General features: G+C 43.0%; 1 long non-coding RNA gene across 1 annotated transcript; it reads left to right on the forward strand.

The window, feature by feature from the left end:
* The first annotated feature begins 20,849 nt into the window (after positions 1-20,849).
* Positions 20,850-23,495, forward strand: LOC133109373 (uncharacterized). The gene is made up of 3 exons (XR_009704729.1): positions 20,850-21,096; positions 22,237-22,309; positions 22,914-23,495. It is a non-coding gene; the product is annotated as an uncharacterized LOC133109373 (long non-coding RNA).
* The last annotated feature ends 433 nt before the right edge of the window (positions 23,496-23,928 follow it).

Raw genomic sequence — 23,928 nt, forward strand, 5'->3', positions numbered from 1 at the left:
TCTTTGTTGGGCAAAAGGGTTCAATCTTTCATACTTTTCACACCTATCATGAAGAACTTAGAAGAGTTCCCTTATGAAGAGAAGCCAAAGGACTCTTCCAAGAACTATTTTTTCCTCCAAAGAGTCTACACATAAATTCCAGCTGTGAAGACTACAACTGTATACAAAATCAATGTGAGAAATGTTGGGATGTGGATGAAAATTACAGTACATTCATGACTTACAGTGAATACCCACAGCAAGAAAAATGAGGATTCCGGAAATAATATGCCAAAAAGAAAGTGTGCTTAAGTATTTGCAAATTAATGTGTGAGGACTGTACCAAATGTATATTCTGAAGAGAAATTATTATTATAAAGAAAAAACACTTTGCTCTCTTCTTCTTGGCAGTAAATTAACAAAATTACCTCCCAGGGTGTATAAATTCAAACCAAATAGTAATAAAGTCAGGACTAGAACATATTTCCGTTTAAAGTCTTTTAGCCATTTATCCAGAGTGACATTGACATTCGTTTGCATGCAGACATTTTATAAAGCTGGATATGTTGCGTAAGCACCCAGACTAAGTATCCTACTTAAGGGTGCAAAGGCAAGTCCCTCCAAGGAATTAGCAAACCCATTATGCTATGCTATTCCATATGGGGAAATGATATGGAAATATCATGTATATGCACTTATATTTTGAATGTATTTATTACATATATATATTTACATAATATATGTATTTACATACATCTAACATATAATGATATGCAGCTTTTGCATACATATTTGTGGTGTATTTGCATATATCTAATGCATATATGTGCATATATAGTGAAAAATATATTTAGATGAAATGTGTTAATTTACGTATTTCATACATATTATATCATATATTTAAATATATGTTGACTTACCCACCATATATTGAAGTGTATTACTTTTCCTAATGGGACCAACTATCATACGTTTGAGATGGCAAACAGTTGCTTGACAGAAACCATGAGAGATATTATGATGGACAGTGACTGTTGATGGTATCACCCACACTATCCTGCACGAATGTGTGGCCAGCCAAAGTGGTGGTCAGGACAGGGCACTTACAGGAAACTATTGTGCACTAAAACCGAACACATAACCCAAATTGTTCAATCTGAATAGTCCAGCTGTACAAATGGCTAATATTCCGGTTACGTCACTAACCATGGAAGAAGGGTGTGGTCTTCACAAACAAGTGGAACTCCAGAGGCAGGGGAAGTGTGCTCATCAAAGGCGTGGGGCTGTTGTCTTTACAGATAAAAGACCTGCTGGAAAACGAGCCCGGCATGGGAGTCAGGTTCTGGTTTGAAGAGAGATAGGGAGAGGGAGAGAGAGGTGGGGGGGGGGAGGGAGAGATGGAGAGAGAGAGAGAGAGAAAGCGAGAGAGAGAGGGGGGGAGAGGGCGGGAGAGAGAGCCAGTGAGAGAGACATAGAGAGAGAGGGAGAGATAGAGTGAGAGAGCCAGTGAGAGAGAGAGAGGGAGCAAGAGGGACAGAGAGAAGAGACCAAGTATGAGATACTGTAGAGAGAGAGGGCAAGAAAGAGATAGCGAGAGGGAGAGAGAAAGACAGAGAGGGCACAAAAGAGATAGCAAGCAAGAGAAAGAGAGGGAATATAAAAACATGGGGAGAGGACCACTCTCCACGCCCAACGCTTCCCGTCTCTCTCATGGCCTGACGTCCACCGGCCGGACGATCCACTGCTGGATGAATCCTTTTGGGAAGGCAGAGTTTACCGAATCAACAGGGGCCAATTACAGTGAACTAGCTTCTCTCCAGAGATCAATATTTAATTCTACTCACATTGATCTGTCTTTTCACATTCGCTCACAGCCCCATCAGCCCCCCACCCCCACCTCATGTTCCTCTCCCAGTCACTGTGTCTCCACTTTTCTAATGCTCTATCACTCTTTCCTCCTTTTCTTGCATTCCCTTGCTTGCCTCCCTCTTGCCAGTTCCACATAACTTACCTTCCTTCTCTGCATTGCGCTGTTTCTCCCTCCTTTCTTTTCCTCTCTCCCCCTCCCCTCTTTCTTTTCTTCTCTTCATCAATCTCTTTTTAATCTCTCTGCGCAATTTGGAAACGGCTTGGTTTTCTTTACCCCTCGTTCTTCGATTTGCTCGCTCCTTATTCAATTCAGGGGTTTTTTTGTGTGTGTGTCGGTCTGTTTGTCTCACTGTCCGACAAATGGGACAGTTCAAAAAAAGATTAGGTTTACAAAGGGACAGTTTGGGGTGCATGCTGGGATAGATTGATTGTGCTGCTCTCTGCATTCTTAACCATAATGGAAAGCACAATGCAGTGAGCGCACACTGTGGTTTGTGACCAGGCTAGTTTAGAGTGGTATATTCAGTACTCTATGCCATTAGAATAGCTTAGGAGCTTGTTTTAGAAAATGGTCGAGTGTTCATTTGTACAGGGTAGTGTGCAGTAATACGTGTGTTCAATAATACAGCTTATGTTCACACATACATACAGTATGTGATTGCTAAAGTTACCTTTTTAGCGTGCACAGTCTTTGGCCGCAGTTTCATTGCTTAGCATGTTGCATTCAGCAAATCAGTGTGTTAGTTGGCTGGGTGGTAGCTAGTTTAGCTTGCTGTGTTGTACTGTGGTGAGTAACTCAGTATATAGGGTGGCTAAGCGGTTGCATAATTAGCTTGTTACATATTGCAATGTGTTTAGCTATTAGCAGTATTTTGTTGTAATTAATAATATATTCACAGTCACTACGTTACTAGTTTCTCAGTTAGGAGGTGCACTCCATGGTGTTAGATCCAGCTATGACCAGCTTGAAATGACCAGCTATCAGCAGTTTCAAAACCGCTTGAACTGGTTAAGTAATGTTAAGTATGGAGCTGGTTTGAACTAGTCAACTAGCTACCTGCTGTTTCAAAACCTAACTTGAGCTGTTTTTCAGCAGGGCTGTGTTCAGTACCACTATAGCATTGTGTCAGAATGTGGAACTGAATTGTGCTAATCAGCCTGGCATGTCTGAACCTTGGTTTGTTCATTATTAGGAAATCTTAACAGCAGCACCGAGCGATCAGTAATTCAGTGTGTTAGAGAGCTTGGTGGTACCATGATCAGCGTGTTGCACTGCAGTGCGTTCAGTTACTCAGTTCAGTGTGTTAGGTGGCTGTATATTTTGGAGGAAATAAGAGTGTAGGAGGACCACTGTGGTAAGGCATTGTTTACGACATGCAGTGTGAGGAGAACTCACAATACATCAGGAGGGTGCGTCCTCTGTAGAAAGGCGGAGATATTCCAGCTTGTATAGCTCAGCATTCACATGAGTGCTTACCTCAACCTATATGCTTATCACATACAGATTGAGTCAGTCCCAAACACATTCTTCTGCTTTCCGCTGAGAAAAACAACTTTAACTTACGGCTGAGCAAAACAACTTAATATAACTGCAAACAGACACACACACACACACATATGTGATTGCTTAAAGTTACCCCTTTAGCATACACAGTCTTTGACAGCAGTAGACTCCTTAGCGTGTTGCATTGTAGTTTGTTCAGTTACACAGTGTGTTATGGTAAATGGTTGGCATTTACATAGCGCCTTTATCCAAAGCGCTGTACAATTAAGGCATCTCATTCACCCATTCATACACACACTCACACACACACACACACCAACGGCGGTTGGCTGCCATGCAAGGCGCCGACCAGCTCGTCAGGAGGATTTAGGGGTTAGGTGTCTTGCTCAGGGACACTTCGACACAACCCGGGCGGGGGATCGAACCGGCAACCCTCCGACTGCCAGACCTCCGACTGCCAGACAACTGTTCTTACTGCCTGAGCCATGTCGCCCCTATGTTATGTAGCTTAGTGGTAGCATGCTTTGTGTGCTGTGGTAAGTGACTCAGTATGTTAGGTTGCTAGGTGGTTGCATGCTTAGCTTGTTGCATATTGCTGTGTGTTTAGTTACTTTGTGCTCTCTGAGCGGTAACATGCTTAACATGCTGCACTGCAGTGTGTCCAGTAGCACTAGTGTGTTAGCTGACTGGGCAGTGCCACGTGTTCAGTATTAGATTGCTGAGCTGCAGTGTTTAGTATATGCTTGGATTCAGGGCTGCAGTCTGTACACTAACATATTGCATTGTAGTGTGTTCAGTAGCACTAGTGTGTTAGCTGACTGGGCAGTGCCACGTGTTCAGTATTAGATTGCTGAGCTACAGTGTGCAGTATTATCAATGCAGTGCTTGGATTCAGGGCTGAAGTCTATACACAAACCCCCCCTCCCCCAGCTCATGATGGCCGGATGCTGGAAATGGGCGCACCCTCTCCCTCTCTGCCCAGCCTGGCCTGGCCCCTCCAGACCGCAGGCCCCAGCAGAGACTGTGAAAGGTTAGCCTGCATACGGCTAATTGTGTTTAGCTCCACGGCCCCTGCAGGCCTGGCCTTAATGCCACTCTGTCCGGGGGAGACGCGGCTCAACGGCGGGGGGGAGCTGACAGCACTCATCCGGGCCTCCATCAGTCTGCCCGTGTCATCTGGGGAGAGGGCCCAAGGTGCCTCCCTCCCTCAGTGATGACTGGAAGGCAGCTGCTTTTGAGTGCTAGTGAACTAACGACGACAGATTAGCAACCTAGCTAGCTTACCCTGCTTAAAATGACATCTTAAACGGACAAGCTAGTTTAAGCTGTGTTGTGCTTTCAACATGTTTAGCTGGTCAACCAGCAGCTGAGCAGCATATGCACTCAGTGGGTACTTTATTAGGTATAAGACTTCTACTGCTGTAGCCTATCCACTCAGAGTTATGATGTTTTGTGTGTTCAGAGATGCTCTTCTGCATACCGCTGTTGTAGTGTGGTTATTGGGTTACTGTCACCTTCCTGTCAGATTTGACAAGTCTGGCCATTGTCCTCTGACGTCTCTCATTAACAAGGCATTTCTGTCTGCAGAACTGCTGCTTTGTTTTGTTTTTTTGCACCATTCTTTGCAAACTCAAGAGACTAGTGTGTGTGAAAATCCCAGGAGATCAGCAGTTTCAGAGATACTTAAACCACCCTGTCTGCTACTAACAACCATTCCATAGTCACTTAGATCACATGTTTTCCCCATTCTGATGGTTGATAGGGGCGGCCTGTAGCGTATTGGTTAAGGTAAATGACTGGGACACACAAGGTTGGTGGTTCTAATCCCAGTGTAGCCACAATAAGATCCACACAGCCATTGGGCCCTTGAGCAAGGCCTTCAACCCTGCATTGCTCCAGGGGAGGATTGTCTCCTGCTTAGTCTACTCAACTGTACGTCACTCTGGATAAGAGCGTCTGCCAAATGCCAAATCTGTAATGTAATGTAATGTAATGTAATGATGTGAACATTAACTGAAGCTCCTGACCCGTATCTACAAGACTGTATGTATTGCACTGCTGCCACACAATTGGCTGATTTGATAATCACATTGATAAGTAGGTGTAATAAAGTAAAAACTACTCCGCGAGTGTACTCAGCTAGTCCACCAGTTGAACTTTGACTTACTCTACCAGCTTAACCAGTTTTGTCCAGCTATAGACTAGCTACTGTATGACCAGCTAGAAGTGTCTAGCTTCAACCGGCTTAAACTATCTTACACCATCTTAGAAACCCGGCTGGTCTTCGCTGGAATTTTCAGCAGGGAAGTATCATGGTGAGAGATACATATTGATAAAAAATAATAAAATAGAAACTGCCTACAAAGAGGTATGTACCCATCATCTGTGATTGGCTGAGCTGAACCCGTGGGCGGGCCTACTGTTTGCCTGCCTTGGAGGCAGCTGTGGCCTTGGAGTTGCGACTGACAGAAGGAAAGGACCTTGGGTAAGGAAAGGGACGCCACAGTGCCCGCAGAGAGAGGTTAACCGGCTTCCTCCACGAAAGGGGGAGGTTTACCTCATGTGGGTTCATCAGTCCCAAAACCCAAAATGGAGGCATTAAATACAGTAATAGCTATAATGGAACCACAGAGTTGCAAAACACTTCAATGAACGAAATTCCCGGCTGCCAAAAAAAACGTTCCCGGCCTCTGAAATATGCATATGGCCCAGCGTGAACTGCTACGGAGCATCTGCCTTATTGCCTCATCTCAGAAACATCTAATAATTACACTTTTTCTCCAGACTAAAACAATGCAGTGATAAAACGCAGTTGTGACATCTAGAAGGTGCAAGTAATCTAAATCTAAGCTCCTGTGGTAAAATGTTGGGCAAGATTATTTCACCAAAAGAACGCGAGGGGTAACAGAATAGGACACTGGATTCCAACCTTAGCCCTGGGCCCCTGTGGGCTGCATGTTCATTTTCCTTCCAACCACAGTTGCAATCCCAGATTTTTAATTAACAAGCTGTTTTTCCTAATTAGGTGCTTTGCATGTTTCGAGGGATTATTTACCCTCTAAAGCCACGTTATATCAGAAATAGCTATGCACGCCATGTAGAATAAACATCCCATATTCACATTGTGCTATATTGCAAACAATTACATTAAAAGGGGAAACTATTTTTTTAATGATCAAATTAAAGACTGGGGTGAATCAATATGCTCCCAATTTGGTTGTTGAACACATGCGTTTAAGTTCTCTCTTTTTTTTTTCCCTTTAAACGTATTAATGCAGATTTGTCTTGTTATCATTTGCTTTGTCTTTGTATTTTTCATTATCTTCCAATTGTTAATTTTAGTGGCCATGTGTCCACACTTTCACAAATTAGGAGACAATGTGGCTTAAGAGGGTACATAATTAATCTAAACATGAAAAGAACCTAATTAACAGCGTGTTAAAATTCTGAGATCGCAATTGTTTTTGGAACAAAAACCAGTGTACACAGGGGCACTCCAGGACGAGGTAAGAAACCACACTAATAGGACACATTTTCCTGTGTGAAGCTGTAGCCAACATTGCGGGTGATGACATTAGTTTTCCATGCGTTTTCCTGGGGTCGGTGACCTGAATATTCAACAGCCACACCTGCTGTCCTCATACGTCTAGAGTAGGGGTAGCCAACCCTGGTCCTGGAGTGCCAGTGATGGAGTCTGAGGCTGATATTCTGAATGGTGGAACATTGTTTTTCTCCAGCTCGTGGTCGCCTGCATTCATTGAACCTGATTAATTAAAATGAAAGCAGTTCTGTAGTTATTCTAGGTTTGGATGGAGCAAAGACCAGGGCCATCTCTGGCACTCCAGGACCAGGTTTGGCCCTGCTCTATAGCAGTGGTCCTCACTCCTGGTCCTGGAGAGCTGCAGGGTGTGCCGGCTTTTGTTGTTACTCAGTACTTACTGAATTAAAGCGGTTAATTACACAGTTAGCTCACGTCACCTGGTTTTGCGGGTCTGCATCGGTTGCTGTTTTTAAGGCACACCCATCAGGACCTCGGGCATATGCTTATTTAAAACAGGCCTCTGAAAAGCTAGTTCACGCTGGATGCAGTCTTCAGTGTAATAACTGACCCATATTCATTTGTGGGCAGTAGTATTACCAAGAACAGTGCTTTTCACCTGCTTTGAATCCAGAGGCCTCGGAAATATGTTAAAATGCTAATATTACATTACATTTTTGTTCTTAAAATGTTTGATAAAAAATAGAAAAGGGGTCGGGGTGCGGTGTTAGGTGGTGGGCTGAGATTATGATTGCAGACCAGGGAAGAGGGAGCAGGGTTCAGTAGATTGTGATCGCGAACTGGCGGGAGTGGTTCTGACAGTGTGGATTATTATCCTCCCATTAAAACGAAGGTATTTTTGTTGCTTATTGTGAGCACAGAGCTCCACCCTCACCAGTTAGTGAGTCAGACGGCTAATGGGCGAGGGACACTACCGTTTGTGTGACTGTTTAATCACCGGAACAGAAACCCTGCGTCTCTTGCTGTGGGTAAACAACATGGTGGATGTGTGCTGGGGCAACTTGTGGGAGAAAAGTGGCACCCTCATTCTCAGGGTGTTTTGTTTTTCAAACGACCCTGAATAAATAGGGGGGAAGGCCTCGCTGGCTTAATCGTGAAAATCTGGCTGTCTGCGCTTTTATTCTTTTCAGCACCAGTGCCCTTTTTTTGCTTTGAATGCAAATCGTGAAAGGCACCATGCTGCCCTAACCGGGCGCCCTGGTCCATCACCAGGGTTTCAAAAAAGTGCTGTGATGGTATATTTTCAGTATGCAGACTGTTTAGTTTAAACATTATGACCATAAACAAAATAAAATAAAATCACCAAGAGGACTTTAAGATGCTGTAATTTGGGATGAATGAGAAACAATAATAGAATAAATGTAGAATAAACAAACAACTATTTTAAGAGTTTCAACTACACCAGGTCTTCTTCATTAACTGTGTGTGCGTGTGTGTGCCTTTGTTTTTGTGAGTCTGTGCGTGTGTGTGTGTGTGTGTGTGTGTGTGTGTGTGTGTGTGTGTGGGAGGCCGGTGTGAAGTGGATATTCTGGTAAGGTGGGTGAGTGGTGCGAGTGTGTTGGGGAGGGTGGGGTAGGTGGTGTGAGCTGTAGTCATGCAGCCAGAGGATAATAACATGCATGTCAGCGAATCATTCAGAGCCCATCCATAGCCCTGGTGTATCCTGAAGATTTTACAGATTCAGTACAGGAGTGAACCCGTGTAGTTTATAGAGTGCTCAGAAAACTCAGATTAAGGTAACTGGTTGGAACAAAAACCTGCATGTAGATTTGCGCACCCCTGATCTAACTCCTCTTCCACCAGTGGCTCTGGAGAATCATGAGGAGCAGTCTTCCACCAAATCCAGAGGTTCAGAAAGTAAAAAGGTCCTCCCCGGTATTTTATTCCAATCACCTGGATTTGCTAGTTGGCACAATCCTTCAGCCAGGAGGTAGAACTAATGAGAGAAATCAACTGCCTCATGGATTCATGGTTTAGAGAAATGCAGGGCCGGACTTTTACTTTCTTACCCCTGGACTTTCCACCACTGCTTTCTTTCCACCTCACCATTGCCAAAGCTTTTCGCTCACTGGACAGAGTTGTGAACCCAGTACTTTCTAGATTAGGGGCCCTCACTCCTGGTCCTGGGGAGCAACAGGGTGTGCTGCCCAATATAAAAAGAAAATGCACCCAGATTGGAGAAAGAGACTAGTGGAGGAGAAGAAGCACACATTTCTTTGAGCATTGGGCGGTCCCCACAGCTGTTTGGTCCTGGAGGACTGTGATCTGAGGATCTAGAGTGAGGACTACAGCAGGCTGAGAGCTTTAGCATTAGCTCATATTGACCAGGAATGCTGACTCATAGGCAGAAGTGTGCTGTATCTGTGCAGGGTTTGGTTAATGGGAGATTAATGGGAGACCGTGGATGACTGGCACAGGAGACACATTCTGTTTCAGGGGGAATAATAGCCTTACCCTTGGATTGTTTGCAACAAGAAGCATTTTATGGGCCTGTGAGCTGTCTCCTGTAAGGAGGAGCGATGTGACCTTCAGACATGACCAGCAATTTGTGCTCCCCTGGAGCCAAGGCCCTGCGATTCGGCCAGATGTGCGATAAATATACCGCATTCATGTTTTATTCAGGATTCAGAGCAAAAAAGTAAAAACAGGTATAAAAACAACAGGTTTTTAGCCACCCTCATATGAAAGTCGGAGAATGAATAATATTTTCCAGTCTCTGTAAGTAATAAATACAAGATGTTTATATGTTTCATCTGGGCAGTCTATCAGAAAGATACATTACACAAATTATTTTTATGAACAGATGTTAATGCCGTAACATCTACAATGTGATACCTCTTACATGCATGGATATGCACTCAGCGAGCACTTTATTAGGTAGATCTGTACACCAGCTTGTTTATGCAAATATTTTAATCAGCCAATCATGGGGCAGCAACTAAATGCATATAGGCATGCAGACGTGGTCAAGAGGTTCAACTGTTTTTCAGACCAAATGTCAGAATGGGGGAGAAATGTGATCTAAGTGACTTTGACCCTGGAATGATTATTAGTGCCAGACAGGGTGGTTTGAGTATCTCAGAAACTGCTGATCTTCTGGGAGTTTCTCATACAACAGTGTCTAGAGATTGCAGAGAAAGGTGTGAAAAACAAAAAAACATCCAGTGAGCAGCAGTTCTGTTGGTAGTAATGTGTTGTTAATGAGGGAAGTCAGAGGAGAAGGGCCAGACTGGTTGAAGCTGACAGGAAGGTGACAGAAACACAAATAATCACACATTACAACAGAAGAACATGCAGAAGGAGATCTCTGAAACACAACGTGTCAAACCTTCAGTTGATAGGCTACAGCAGCAGAAGACCAATAAGTCCAAAAAATAAATCTGATAAATACCTAATAAAGTGCTCAGTGAATATACAAGTACCTTGCTGAAGTTGCAACTCCCTAACAACTGTCTCCTAAAAATATATTTTTATCTTATCTACTGGACTGTTTAGTGATATGTCCCATTTTAAAGCATAATCAATAAAATGTGGCATCCCAGAAAGGGAAAGTTGATTTTTTGATTTAGGAAGTAAAGAATTCCAATGATTCTGCGTCCCTCAACACTCAACACATCCCTCTGTAATTCGATTCTAAGGGTATTTTTCATCAAGAATTATTGATCAGGATGTACTTAAATGAGTCTGTTAATGCAACTGACTTACTGCTAAATGAGTCTGCAACTTGTTTGAAATGATTACATTTGAAACTATTGAATACTGCTAATTATCAAGCAATGGAAACACTTTTGTTTAATAACAGTGTCTGAGATTTACTCTGAATATAAGCCTAAAAGTAACACTAAAGAACATAATCCAGTGGTATTTCATCATGAATTATCGAAGATGTGTGTGTGTTTGCATATTCTGAGAGAGAGAGAGAGAGAGAGAGAGAGAGAGAGAGAGAGATCAACAGCAAATCATTAAAAGAGTGATTTAAAAGAAAAAAAATAATTTTGCAGAACTCAGTGTAGCAATCGGAATGTCTTACAGCAGAATGAGTTGTAATGGTCTTTATCAGATAACACGGGGAACTCAAGAACACATAAACACGCACATCAACCATGTTCAAATGTGTATTTACATACAGCAGGAAACCCTTCTCAGAAAAATATTTTATATTAATTTACTTTACAGTTAATTTAAACATGACAAAGAAATATTCATAATATAAGGTCCTGATTATACAGATTGGTTAGAATTATAAATATAAGCACCTAAAATGAAGAGTTATTGGTGTTTTTGAATTAATTGTCCGATAATGACAGAAGAGGAAATTCAATTAAGATATGGGCCGTGTACTAAACGCTTGATCATCTTTTGTCACTCTCTTTTCTTTGTTATTGTTTCCTCAGCTACCTCTCTTTGTCTTCCATTTGTATCCCCTGTAAATCTGACTGTAATTGTGCTTGTTCTTCATTCACAAAGTGTGAAATAATAACCGCGAAACAGCCAACTCTGATTATAATGGGTGAAGACACCATCAGTGTCAGTCGCGCAATGCAGTCAGAGAAAGGTTTGCACAATCACATCTCTGTGGAAGTGTTTGTTTATCATTTTCCAGTGTGTTATTGTGGCCCTGGGCCTTGGGCATTGAATGGCACTGAAATGCTATTTACGCTACACGGCCTGAAAAGAGAAGTCCGTGTGATGACACAGCTTGCACATTTTCATCCTACCTGCACTCAATGCTGAAGTTGTGTGCGACAAAGCATTTACTGTATCTGACCAGCGCCGGCTTTTGAAGAAATGTGATCATTTAAGCTGCAGTTTGAGTGGGAAATGTGCTTCCATCACAGCTCTAGCAGGTTGTCTAACCTTGGCTTCACTGAATCAGATCCGCACCTCCAAGGCTGTGTGAGCGTAGCTCATTCGCCCTGGCTGGATGCTGAGTTATTTATGAACCCATGTGGAGAGAGGTGAGCTCCAGGAGGCAGGGGGAGGGAGCTGTGGAATTGCTGTGGAACTGACGTAAAGAGAGAGGGAGAAAGGAAGTGATGAGTAAAAGATGGAGAGAGAAAGACAGAGAGGGAGGGAGGGGGTGGGTGGTATTGAAATTATGCAATGAAAAACACAAGTGAGAGTGAGATCGATTGAAAGGTGAGGTAATGTTTTTTTTTTCCTAGGATTTCAGATGGTTCATTTCTCAAGCAAACAAATTATATTGCCAAGTACCTTTGACTATACATTAGCATTGCTGTGGGGCATTCAGCACAGGGTAATCTTATAGTTAGTGACCATAAAAAGATGACAATAATAAAAAATAATTTTATTATTTTTGAACATGCAAATTAAATGAATGAGTGGTGAATGGTATACAAGAAAATGAACCCCAGCACGAACACTATCAGTCAAACACAGTGTAACATGATAGGATTGATTTATAACAATAACACAATACAAACGGGGTAGAATGAAGCTCGTCAAGGCAGAGAATTAACTCTGTTGCTAGGCACCGGTAAGCAACACCAACATTGTCTCAGCTTCTATTAATCTATAGGCTATAGTATTGGGATTTCCCATGGTGATCTTCTCTGTGATAAAGAAAGGCACAGTTCCACAGCCCACACAAATAATTAATCAAGCAAGGGATATAAATATAATTTATTTTTATTTTCAAGGTGGTCATGGACAAGATTTCCAGCATGAAGTCTTCAATGGCGTTGGAATAAAAAAATAAACATAAAATAAGTTTGAAATGGTGAATGGATTGTATTTATATTGTGCTTTTTCCAGCAACTAGTGCTCCACAATGCGCTTTACAATTAATGCCACTCATTCACCCATTCACACACACACACACACACACACACACACTCTCACACACACTCTCACACACACACACACACACCAACGGTGAGAAATAATATCTCACTTGATTCATTATTTTAGTTTTATTTTGTATGAGTTTGAGAGGCTGATGCACCTTTTTGATAAGCAAAGAGCCAAGTCAAAATTGTATTGTTCAGAGATCTTCTGTAATATTGTAGATATGGAGAAGCGTTCCTATAGCACGACACTGTCACCATGATGCTTCACTGTAGGGTTGGCATTAACTGTGCACCCATTGGTTTGCACCTACACATGCGATTTTCTACTTTCTGTCAAAAAATTCTATTTTCGGTCTCATCTGACCACAAAACTTCTGTTTCTCATGCATTTTTTGCTGAATCACTCTTGTGCTTGCAAACTCCAGGTAGGTATGTGAAGGGTTTTTAAGGTAAGATGAGATCTATACTTTATTGAACCCTGCGGAGTGATTTCTCCTCTGCATTTGACACATCCTAGTTACTTAGGAGCAGTGGGCAGCCACAGCCTGGGGACCCTCTCCAGTTCAGAGGCCAGTGAGGGCAGGAGTATCCCTATCCTGATATGCGTGTGTTTCGGTGTGGGAGGAAACCAAGCAGGAGGAATGGGGGCACTTTTTTTGAGTACCCTGGGAGAAGCTCCTTCTTGCAAGGCAAGGGTGATAACCACTACAGCACCGTGCTGTCACCTGGCCGTACCAGCTTTATTGCAGTGTTTTTAATATGCCGTTTGCATATGTATATCATTTTATTTTTGTAGAATAGGAACCCCCTCCCCCATAACTCACAAATACCCTTCGCATCACAAAGCATCTTCCGCAAAAATCGAATCAACAGCCGATCTGACATCTGATCTTACAGTATATAAACTAGACTACGTAGATGCCTTTTTAGAGTTTGTTTCCATATTGCGACAGCATCCATGCACATAGCAATAGGCTAAGTCATTCCTAAATGTATTTTGGAGCTTTGTAGCAAAGGCCTCCACCCCTCAGCTGTTTGGCTCTGAGCGGTTTTGGACAGAGAGCACTGGCGTCTCCCTGCGCCTGCAAGTATCCCATAGGGCTATGGGAGATCGAGAAGAGCATTTACACTGGAGCTAGTGAACTTACCTCCCTGGAATGAACACTGCTTAACTATGTGGGATTTAGCTTGAAAATATCCAGTAGTGCCTTTTTTTTTTTTTTAGTTTCAATGCAGAGATTCAATGCAGTTTTGAAGGATGGTGAGGGTGCTGTCTGACACAAGGTAACATTCACACACACACACACACACACACTCACACACACACACACACACACACACACACTCACACACACACACTGTGTTAGGCACTGGGCTGAGTGAGGCACATTAGGACATTAAAAAGCTGTTCCCTGTGCTGCTATTTCCTCCATTTAGTGATAACATTTCGATCTGATACGGATCTTCCTCAGGTCAAAGGAAGGCGCTGCCTGGCTTTCTAAAAAAGTAAGACTTTTCAAACTTTTTCCATTATGGTGAGTATACACACCCAGTGTTTGCGAGACAAGAGCTGCGTTTCTTCAGCGGGGAAAACACATCGCAGTTAGCAGAATCTGAATCTTTATTTTACTTATTCACATTGAAACGGATTTTAATGAAACGGATTAAACGCTATAAAGGCTTACAGCAACACCCAAAATCGTGAACTTGCTTTTTGTCCAAGTTAAGCAACTGAAAAGATGACATCATCCAACGGTCTTATCTGGCACATTTTTTTCACCGAGCAAAATACCATCTGGCTTCACAGCCGCATCGGAGGTGTTCGTCGGTCTCGCAGCAGAGAGAAGATTTTCCTTATTCACACGCATCCCAGATATTCTTATGGATATTTATTCAGCAGGCATGCAGCTCCTCGTTATGGGATTTCTGCATATCAGAATAAATCCCTACATTGTTTGCCAAGAAATTGAAGACATTAAGATACATTAAGAGGGCACGCTACTGGAGTGCTTATAAATATTCAATATGCATCGGTTCCCCATATTAATGTCCTAATTAGGCTTATTCATCCATTCATTTTCCCCCTTCCCACCAAATCTACAATAATTAAACTGTTTTTTATTTGACTTTTGCATAATTATATTGTTCTCTTATTCATAACCAGTAGGTATAGTTGCTGACATAAATGAGTGCTCGGCTATGTTAAAGATAGAGTTAATCGATAGAGTATGGTATTTTCTTTCCTGGAGAGTAATCTGAGCTAGTCTGTCTCTGCAAACTTTAATTTGAATCCGTTTAACACGTCTTCCTTAGAGTCCAAGTGTGTGAGTGTGTGTGTGTGTGTGTGTGTGTGTGTGTGTGTATGTGTATGTGTGTGGAGGCCTGTCCCCTCTCAAATGTTCCTCCAACTCTTCCGTTTACTTCACAAGCAGGGAAGCCAGCCAATTCTCAACCTGAAGGAGGTAATACCTATAATGATTACTAATGTGTTACCCATTTATTGCCTTTTTATTAAGGCTAAACTAGCAATCCTTCTACCATTTACTTATTCATGAATTTTACCTTTATTTAGACTGGTATTTAAACTGAGAACTCACTTTTGTTTTGCAGTGATAACCTTCAGTGTCAAATTGATGGGAGATAAAAGCCAATCAGATGTAGGTGGTGCGATGTAGAGAGCCATTCGTTCTGTGAGAATGTTACCAAGACGACAGGGCTAACTCCCCAACTCCTTTTTAAGAGTCACATGGCATTAAGTCAGAACCTCAGTTTAATGCCCCATTTCAGCTGGGTCCAGATGGAGGAGTGGACCCTATTGGCTGCCCAACACCTCTTCCAACAGTGCTTTAACTTACTCAGGAGGTCTGCTGTCCAAGTACTAACCCACCTGATTGGCTTCACCAGTTTGGCATGGGTAAGGTACTGGGTGTCATGGCTGCTGGCAGCCAGCAGAGAAGACGCAAGGAGGAGAAAGGTGTTCAGTAGACTCTGAGAAGGTGTTAATTAGTCTTAGTGCGCACGACAGTATTTCTGGCATAACTTGATAAATGATTTGTACCCGCTAACGTTTGCGGCACAGAGCACTGTGCATGTGAGGTGACAGGAGATGCATGTCCTGCTGAGAAAAACAGCTCAAGCTAGGTTTTGAAACAGCTGGTAGCTGGTTGACCAGTTAATGATTTAGCTGGTTGACCAGTTCAGACCACTTCCTAGCTTGACATGGTTTGACTAGCTCAAGCTATGTGTAAACATATGCTTTGAATCAGACAAGCTACCAGCACTAGCTGGTTGACCAGCTCATACCCAGCTGGAATAGCTTATGGTCAGCTTGGCCATGCTGGTTGACCAGCTCATACCTAGCTAGACCAGCTTATGCCCATCTTGACCAGTTCAGTTTTCAAGCTGGTCTTGCTGGCATAGCTGGATTTTCCAGCAGGGTGGTCAATGCTGAACTTTATGCATTGCATAGATGTCTTTTTAATCTGAGAGTGTTGCCGTTTTTGTAGGATTCAATTGCAATCTGGGGGCGCTAATGGGTTAAATAGCCTGCAGAGAGTTTCCTATCTGAGAAACAGGTCACTGACATTTAGGAAATGACTTGCTATCTCTCTTAATTTCTCTATTCCATTATCTCTTGTTCTCTTCCTCTTTCTGTCAAACAATCTCTCTAGCTTCTTTCCTACTGCATTTCACCTTTCATGTTAAGACGGATTTCTTTTTTTTTTTGTAGAAGCCATCGTTTTGTTAAACCTTTTCTCTGCGTTTGTTCAGCCAAGTTCCAGCGCTATGTAGTTGTTAAAAATTAATCGGGAGCCATCCATTATTAATGGATTGGCAGTTAATTATAGATGGGCATTCCCAGAGCAGGCTAATGAAATTCTGTTATGGTGCTAATTAATCAGAACAGAATCTCTTTGACAGTATCCTCTCACGTCAATTTGTGGAGACCTGAAGCAGACCCAGTGTAAATCTCCATCCATCAGCCTGACTGCCACAGCCTGCAAATGTCCCCAAGTCACCATTCATCACAGTAAGTACAGTACTGAAGGTATTCACTATTCCAGTAGGTTTGAAGTGTGTGTGTGTGTGTGTATGTGTGGGTGTGTGCATGTGTGTGCATGTGCACATGCGTGTGTACGTGTGTGTGTGTGTGTGCATGTGCACACGTGAGTGTGTCAGTGTGTGAGTGAATTGTGAACAAATGAATGTTGAAACAGTGGAGTCGTGTGCGTTTGATGTCTGTTCCCATTCAGTCGGGCGTCATGCTCAGCCGTTGTGAGAGACTCACACACCAGCACACTAAAGCCAGCGCTGATTTCTCATGGCTGATTAGAAATGACGCTCAGCTGGGATCCTCCTAACACAGCTATGTGAGCCCATTCTGCACTGCACACACACACACACACACACACATACACACACACCCAGCACACCCTCTCCACAGCTGTGCCTAGCTGCCTGAAGCTCTTTGCAGCTGTAAACTAAGACATTTAGGTTCAGATACATTAATTCCCATTCCTGTCTGAGAGGCAGGGCTGGGTACTGTACTGTAAGGAGTTCCTCTGCAGGCCATTAAACATGGATGAAGAACTGTTTTTTTGGGGGGGTGGAAGCAGGTGACAAACATTTACCTCTTCATCCGTTATGCATGGCTGTCCGCCATGTTTAATCCTCCCTGCCAAAAGATGGAGGAAAGGCTTATTCCCAGAGCTTCCAATGTGGAATAAATGGAATAACATCACTACTAGGGCCAGCAGATATCGGTCACAGAAATATTGTTGTTGCAAAGGGATAATGCACGTATTTTGTGGAATCAATATAAACAAAGAATGCAGTGATAATAAATAATTAAAATAATGTAAAATAGTCCAAAGACATACAGGATAGGGCAACCAGGAGTGCGCATTAACCGGGAGTTGCTGTAAAAGGACCATGCCTACTCTTATCTAGACTGTATAGATAAAGGTAAACAAATAAATAAGTAAATAAATAAAAAAGCCAACTTCCTTTTTGAAAATGCTTTTTTTCCCCCAACACTACAGGACCAAAGGGTCTAGCTTCACTTCCTGATTCTCGCTGTTCGTTTCCTGAGGGTCAGACAGCAGGCGGTGTTTTAGTGGTTGCCACGGCGGCATTAGGCTGAAGGGTAAAGGTCGTCACCGTAGCGTCCGGGCCGTGTCACGGCAACGTTCGCCCGCTCGCGATCGGAAATCCATGCCTCTGGTCTCTCCTCACCATTCCCCTTATCGATTACCTGTCAGAGCGGTGGGCGGGGGGGACGTGTGAGCAGGAAACAGGCTGGTGGGGCCCGGGAGGGGGGCTGGGAGGGGGGGCGGGGGATGGGTGGGGCCTGGGATGGGGTGGGGGTGGATTTGGATGAGGATTAACTGAAAGGAGGAGTGGAGGGAGAGGCCGGGGGAAGAAGTGATGTCATTTTTGTAAGCGAAAGGCCCCGGCAGAGAGGAGCGGACGCTTGACAGACCCAGCCAGCTGCACCCAGAGAAGAGAGCCGGATATGGAACGGTCCATCACACTATCTTTTACTGAAAAGCTTTTATATTTTCATTCTCTTTGATCTGTTTCGATTCTGCACGTACACACTCCAAATGTTGGCATTCACAGTAAAGCTGTACAATCACATACGTCACGGACTGTATCATGGCGTGTATACTGTGTAAGGACGCACGGTGTGCTGATGAGGCTGTGTTGGAGCAGCCGTCCAGCCTGGGGTTCTGGCTCTGAAGGGAAGCCCCGTACCCTGCGTCAAACACTTGTGCTGCGTCATCAGGTCTCCTCCCTGTGTGGGGGGGGGGGGGACTCGAGCATGCTGGGAAGAGAGAGCAGGGAGCGTATTTGGTTGCTGAGCATCAGCTTGGTCACTGTGCATGGCGAAAGGACTCGGAGAACTGCTGGCATGTGTATAATTTTTTTGTTTTTGTTTTAACAAGGGGTGATTAATTCAGCCATTACATGTAGACACATGCCCACACACACTTACGCACACAGTCATACTCAAGCCTGCACATGCCTACATGCACGCACACTTACACACACGCGCACAAAAACATTGACCTACAGCTATGTTTCAGTTAATCTGCATTTCTTAAAACATAAAACAATTACCATCCATTATCTTAACCCGCTTATCCTGAACAGGGTCGCAGGGGGGCTGGATCCTATCCCAGCATACATTGGGCGAAAGGCAAGAATGGCGACCTGTCAAGGGTGTAGTCTATCGCAGGGCACACACACTCATACCCACAGGCAATTTAGACTCTCCAATCAGCCTAACCTGCATGTCTTTGGACAGTGGGAGGAAACTGGAGTACCCGGAGGAAACCCACGCAGACACAGGGAGAACATGCAAACCCCACACAGAGAGGCCCCGGCCAGCGCCAGCCAGGATTCAACCCCAGGACCTCCTTGCTGTGAGGCAGCAGTGCTACCCACTGCACCATCTGAGATTCATCAAATTACATGAATCAATTACATCAAATTTTAAGCACCGCCGTAAGGCACAAATCCATCTCCAAAATAAATGATTGACTGCTCACCTCATCATGAGAAACAAATACTCAATTTTATTAATTATGTTTTATTAACCACCAACATCAACAGGTTATAGCATACTCAGCACTCAAACTGTTACTGCTTTGCCAAAATATAAATGTAACGTTTTGCAAAGCAATAAAGTTTTAAAGTCACTCCATCAATTTGTAATAGACTACTGCCCCAAGACTGATGTGCCAAAACCTAAGCAGGCAGCACTCCAGTTAACACACTGAAGTGTGTCATCCCTTTGATACCCGGCGTTAAAGCCAGCGATTATTTAAACACCAGGGGCCATGCAGTATTTCAGGAGAGCTAAAATTTATTGGAGAAGAGGTATGTCTTTCACTGACAATGCTATGGGGCCTGTAGGCATCTGTGCCTGGATGGAAGGAACGAATTCAGCAGAAACCCAAAGAACTTGGGCAGATTTAAACCCCATCCTCTCCTTCAGAGAGAGAGACGTGTTACTGTCCTTCTACTGGAGAACCCTGTCCATAATAACGCTAAAGCGCTAATGCTAATGTCATAGCAGCAACTATAGGCTACTGCAGAACCCTGTCCACAGTAAGGCTAAAGCGATTATGCTAATGTCATAGCAGCAACTATAGGCTGCTGTAGAATCCTGTCCACAGTAATGCTAAAGCTATTATGTTAATGTCATAGCAGCAACTATAGGCTGCTGTAGAATCCTGTCCACAGTAATGCTAAAGCGCTAATACTAATGTCATAACAGCAACCACAGGCTGCTGTAGAACCCTGTCCACAATAATGCTAAAACTATAATGCTAATGTCACAATCTCATTGTGATTTAAAGATTAAGGTTTTGAATCATTATACTATTCTAATGATTGATGGATTGCACATCCAATAGAAAGTACACTAAGTCTGTGTTCATCCCTTGGCAAACTTCCAAAGTTAGCTCATCTTCAATGAGCCCTGTCAGCTTCATGTCTGGATCAAATATGTGATTTGGATTCAAAAACTTTTCTGCACTTGATTGATCCTACATGGTGCAATTGAGACAACAAGAGGGAGGTGGGCGGTTTGCACTTTTTGAGAGTATTTTATCTGGTTGGCTAGTCTTTCACTTTGCTGGGCTTCTTTACCTCTGCCATTGCAGAAGCTTGCTAGCAACGACCACTCCACTGAAGTCTGATCTCACCATACATGCTCCGTATCCAGACCCACCTCTGCATCACACATCACATCACACATCACATTGGAATAACGAATACAGGTAAAAGAGCACGAATTTGGCAAAAGTGTGCAAAGACAGAGATTGCCGGTGCATCGTAGATATGCCTTAGCATGGCTATTTTCAAGGTAAATATTCTCATATTTTGAAAGTAGAAATCCTGCATAGTATGCCTTTAAACTCAGAAGATTTTTTTTTGCACCGTCGGGTCAATAGGCTTGCTAAAGAATGGTGTTGTCGGAAGTTAAAGAGTCCTAAATGGAATGTTCTGCACCCACATGTTCTCAGACGAGGCTAAGGTTCATGGCTGTCCCAAGTTAATAATTATGTCCATTCGATAGTTACTCTCTTTCACTCTGCTTCCTCGGTGACAGGGCGTGTCAAATATGTGGACTGCTGCAAGCCCGGAGACATGATGTCTCTACCGAGGAAACGACTGGATGCCAAAGATCAACTGCACACAATGACGAGGCTATGTCACAGATAACACATCACTGTGGGCTCAGGGATAAAAGTGGGGTACTGTAATCCCGCTTTGGCACTGTGCCCCCTGGGGTGGAAGTCTTTTGCAGTAGGGGAATGACTGGGGAAGTCATGGCAAAACGGCTGCATTGAACCCTTTGAAGAGTAAGTTTGTTTGGGAATGTTTATCCAAAACTGGAACTCCATTGCAACTCTCAGTTGCTGTTGGTAATTGTTAAATCAGCATTTTACGTAACACATTACAGTAAGGTTACATAAATTGGCATTAACTAATGTACATACAGTAACTACTGAGAAGTTAATCTGTACAGCTCTGTTAATGTATTTGTACATCATTAATTAATGTGAACAACTCCATTAGTTAATGCCAGTTCATATTGCAATGGAAAAAACTGTTAATGTACAGTATTTGTTATTGGTTTACTAATTATCAGTTTATCCTATGGTTTTGCCCATGATAGTTTACATAAATATTCATGTAATTAATAAATTAGTTAGTAGTTAACAAATACATGAACTAATGAAAAGTTATAGTGTGCAACTATTTTTAATATAGGTGAGATCGGGGTCTGTTGTGACATGGGGTCCATTGTTACCCATTGTTTTGCCTGATCAGAAACAAGTTAGCCTACTGTAAATCATAATGCACATACCCAGACATGACCTCTTTCACAACAGATTTAAATGGACCAGTTCTGTGTCAATTTTGTGCCCAGAAAACATGCATAACAATCAACCTCGTGTCACAACAGGCCCTTGACCATATTGGGATTGGGGGTGGGGGGCTCCCAATATGTTTAGTCCTGGGCCAGAGAATTGGTAGCTGGGGCCCTGCTTAAGCCTTAAAGGGTTTAAGTTTTGGGGAATGAAGCCCCTTCTATCATCATGAAACATCCCCTTTTGCCCACAGAGGGTGTTCCTCCTCTCTCTTCAGCTCTGCGCAACATTCAGAAACCCCAAAATCAAATCTGTTCCTCGCATTTCTATTAAACTCAAGGTCTATAACCTATAAATGCTCCTTTTTTCAATACACCTCTTGTTTGTATCTAAGCCATGGCTTGTGTCTCTGCTGCAAACTATTCTATGATTTCATTTTAAGAAAAGTAATCGATACATGAATAAAAATAAAAGGAAGGGCAATAAAAGCGTATTTCCACACACTCTTACTCGCTCTGCAGTGGGGAATTCTCCACACCTAACCATTAGCTAAGTAACACACCATGATAAATTCTCAGTTGGAAGCAAATCCCTTTGAACAGTTTCTGAAATGAGTTTCTTCACCAGTGGACTGTAGAGTAGCCTGGATTCCTCGCATGAAAGGCCCGCAACGAATCAGCTTGTGGCCAAGAGGCATGCGGTATGTAAATTATATTTATGATACACAACTTCCCCGGATTTCATATACCCACCGTTCAATTTCAGAGGCATGTGCTGTAACGATGCAAAAATGTTGTGAAAATGTATCAATTGAATTCATTTTGGACAATTTATTAACAATGCTGTTTTTCTTCTTTATTTTTTTAAGAGGGAGGATGTTTGGTGTTCTTTTTAACTCCGTATTGTCTCCTCCCTCACCTCCTCATTCAGTATCTCTCTTTGGCTGCAATCCAAACCAACTAATCTGTCCTTGCACTGTGGGGTAGGGGAGAGACCGCTTGTGTTGCCAGAAACCACTGCACACAAAGTTGGGGCGGGTCAATTTCTGCCCTCTCCTTCAAAGTACCTTTTAGAAGATAAGCGTGTTGTTTATATTATGCCCACAATGGTGTGTATGGGCATACATAAGAAAAATACAACTGCATAATAAAATGTCTAGTGTTAATTAAACTCTAAAAGATTATATATGAGTCCATGTAAGTCCAATAGTGTCATACTCCGTGCTCCCATGTCCTAGCCTTGTCAGTTTCCTGCCTTTGTTTTCATGTATCTATACCTACCCAGTTTCCCTGTTTCTTTGCCAGATTGTTATGTGTCCCGACCATACTCTCCAGCGGTTTTCTGCCTGCCTGTTCCATATATACCCTGACTTTGTTTTTGGATCTGCCTTTTGTTTTGTTTTGTTTCTGGACTATCTGTTATCAACTCTTGGATTTCGACTCTTGGATTGTGTTTGGTACCGTTGCCTGTTTGGACTGCCTTCCTGTGCTTGGACTTCTGCCTGCTTACTTGACTACGAACTTGATTACCGTCATTGTTCCTGTTTGCCGGTATTCAACCACTGCCTGTTTGATCTACGTTCCGTCTAATAAAGACATCTGTTTTGCCGAGTTCTGGGTTGCGATTGGTTCCCACACCCGGTAAATATACATCATCCAGTGTTAATTCAACTCAAATAGAGAACATATGCGTCCATGTGAGTCCAATAGGGACCATACTGTATGTACTCCATGACTGGACATTTCACTGTATGGAAAAATAGAGTATGGATTTCTAATGAATGTCTCTCTGTTCTCTGTCATCCGCCCATCAGAGTGACCTCTGTGTGACATCATGTCTAAGCCTGTCATATCGTTTACAGTCCAGAGTGACTCCATGAGAGGAAATATCAAGCCTGGTCTTCCACATGGAGAGGATCGAGAGGCGATCTATCTCATTGCCATGGCTATGTTCTATTTTCTGTTTAGATCAGGTGCCATGTACTAGATTAATTTTTTTAGGTTTTGATACTATTTTCTGACTATAAAATACCATAAGTCTACCTGACTTGCTGCTGCGTGTTTTGACCAGAATGTTTATCTCAACAAGCCTGTCCTGGTTAGATAAACCTTCAATAAATAAATAAAAACTTCCTCTCCACATCTTGGTAAGCATCGATTAGCGCTGTTGCCTTGCAAGAAATAGGTTGTGGTTTTGTGTCCCATCTGGCCTGCCTCCTTCCTGTGTGGAGTTTGCATGTTCTCTCCGTGTCTGTGTGGAGTTTGCATGTTCTCTCCGTGTCTGTGTGGAGTTTGCATGTTCTCTCCGTGTCAGTGTGGA

Source organism: Conger conger, chromosome 14 (genome assembly GCF_963514075.1).
Source record: "Conger conger chromosome 14, fConCon1.1, whole genome shotgun sequence".
Taxonomy (NCBI): Eukaryota; Metazoa; Chordata; class Actinopteri; order Anguilliformes; family Congridae; genus Conger; species Conger conger.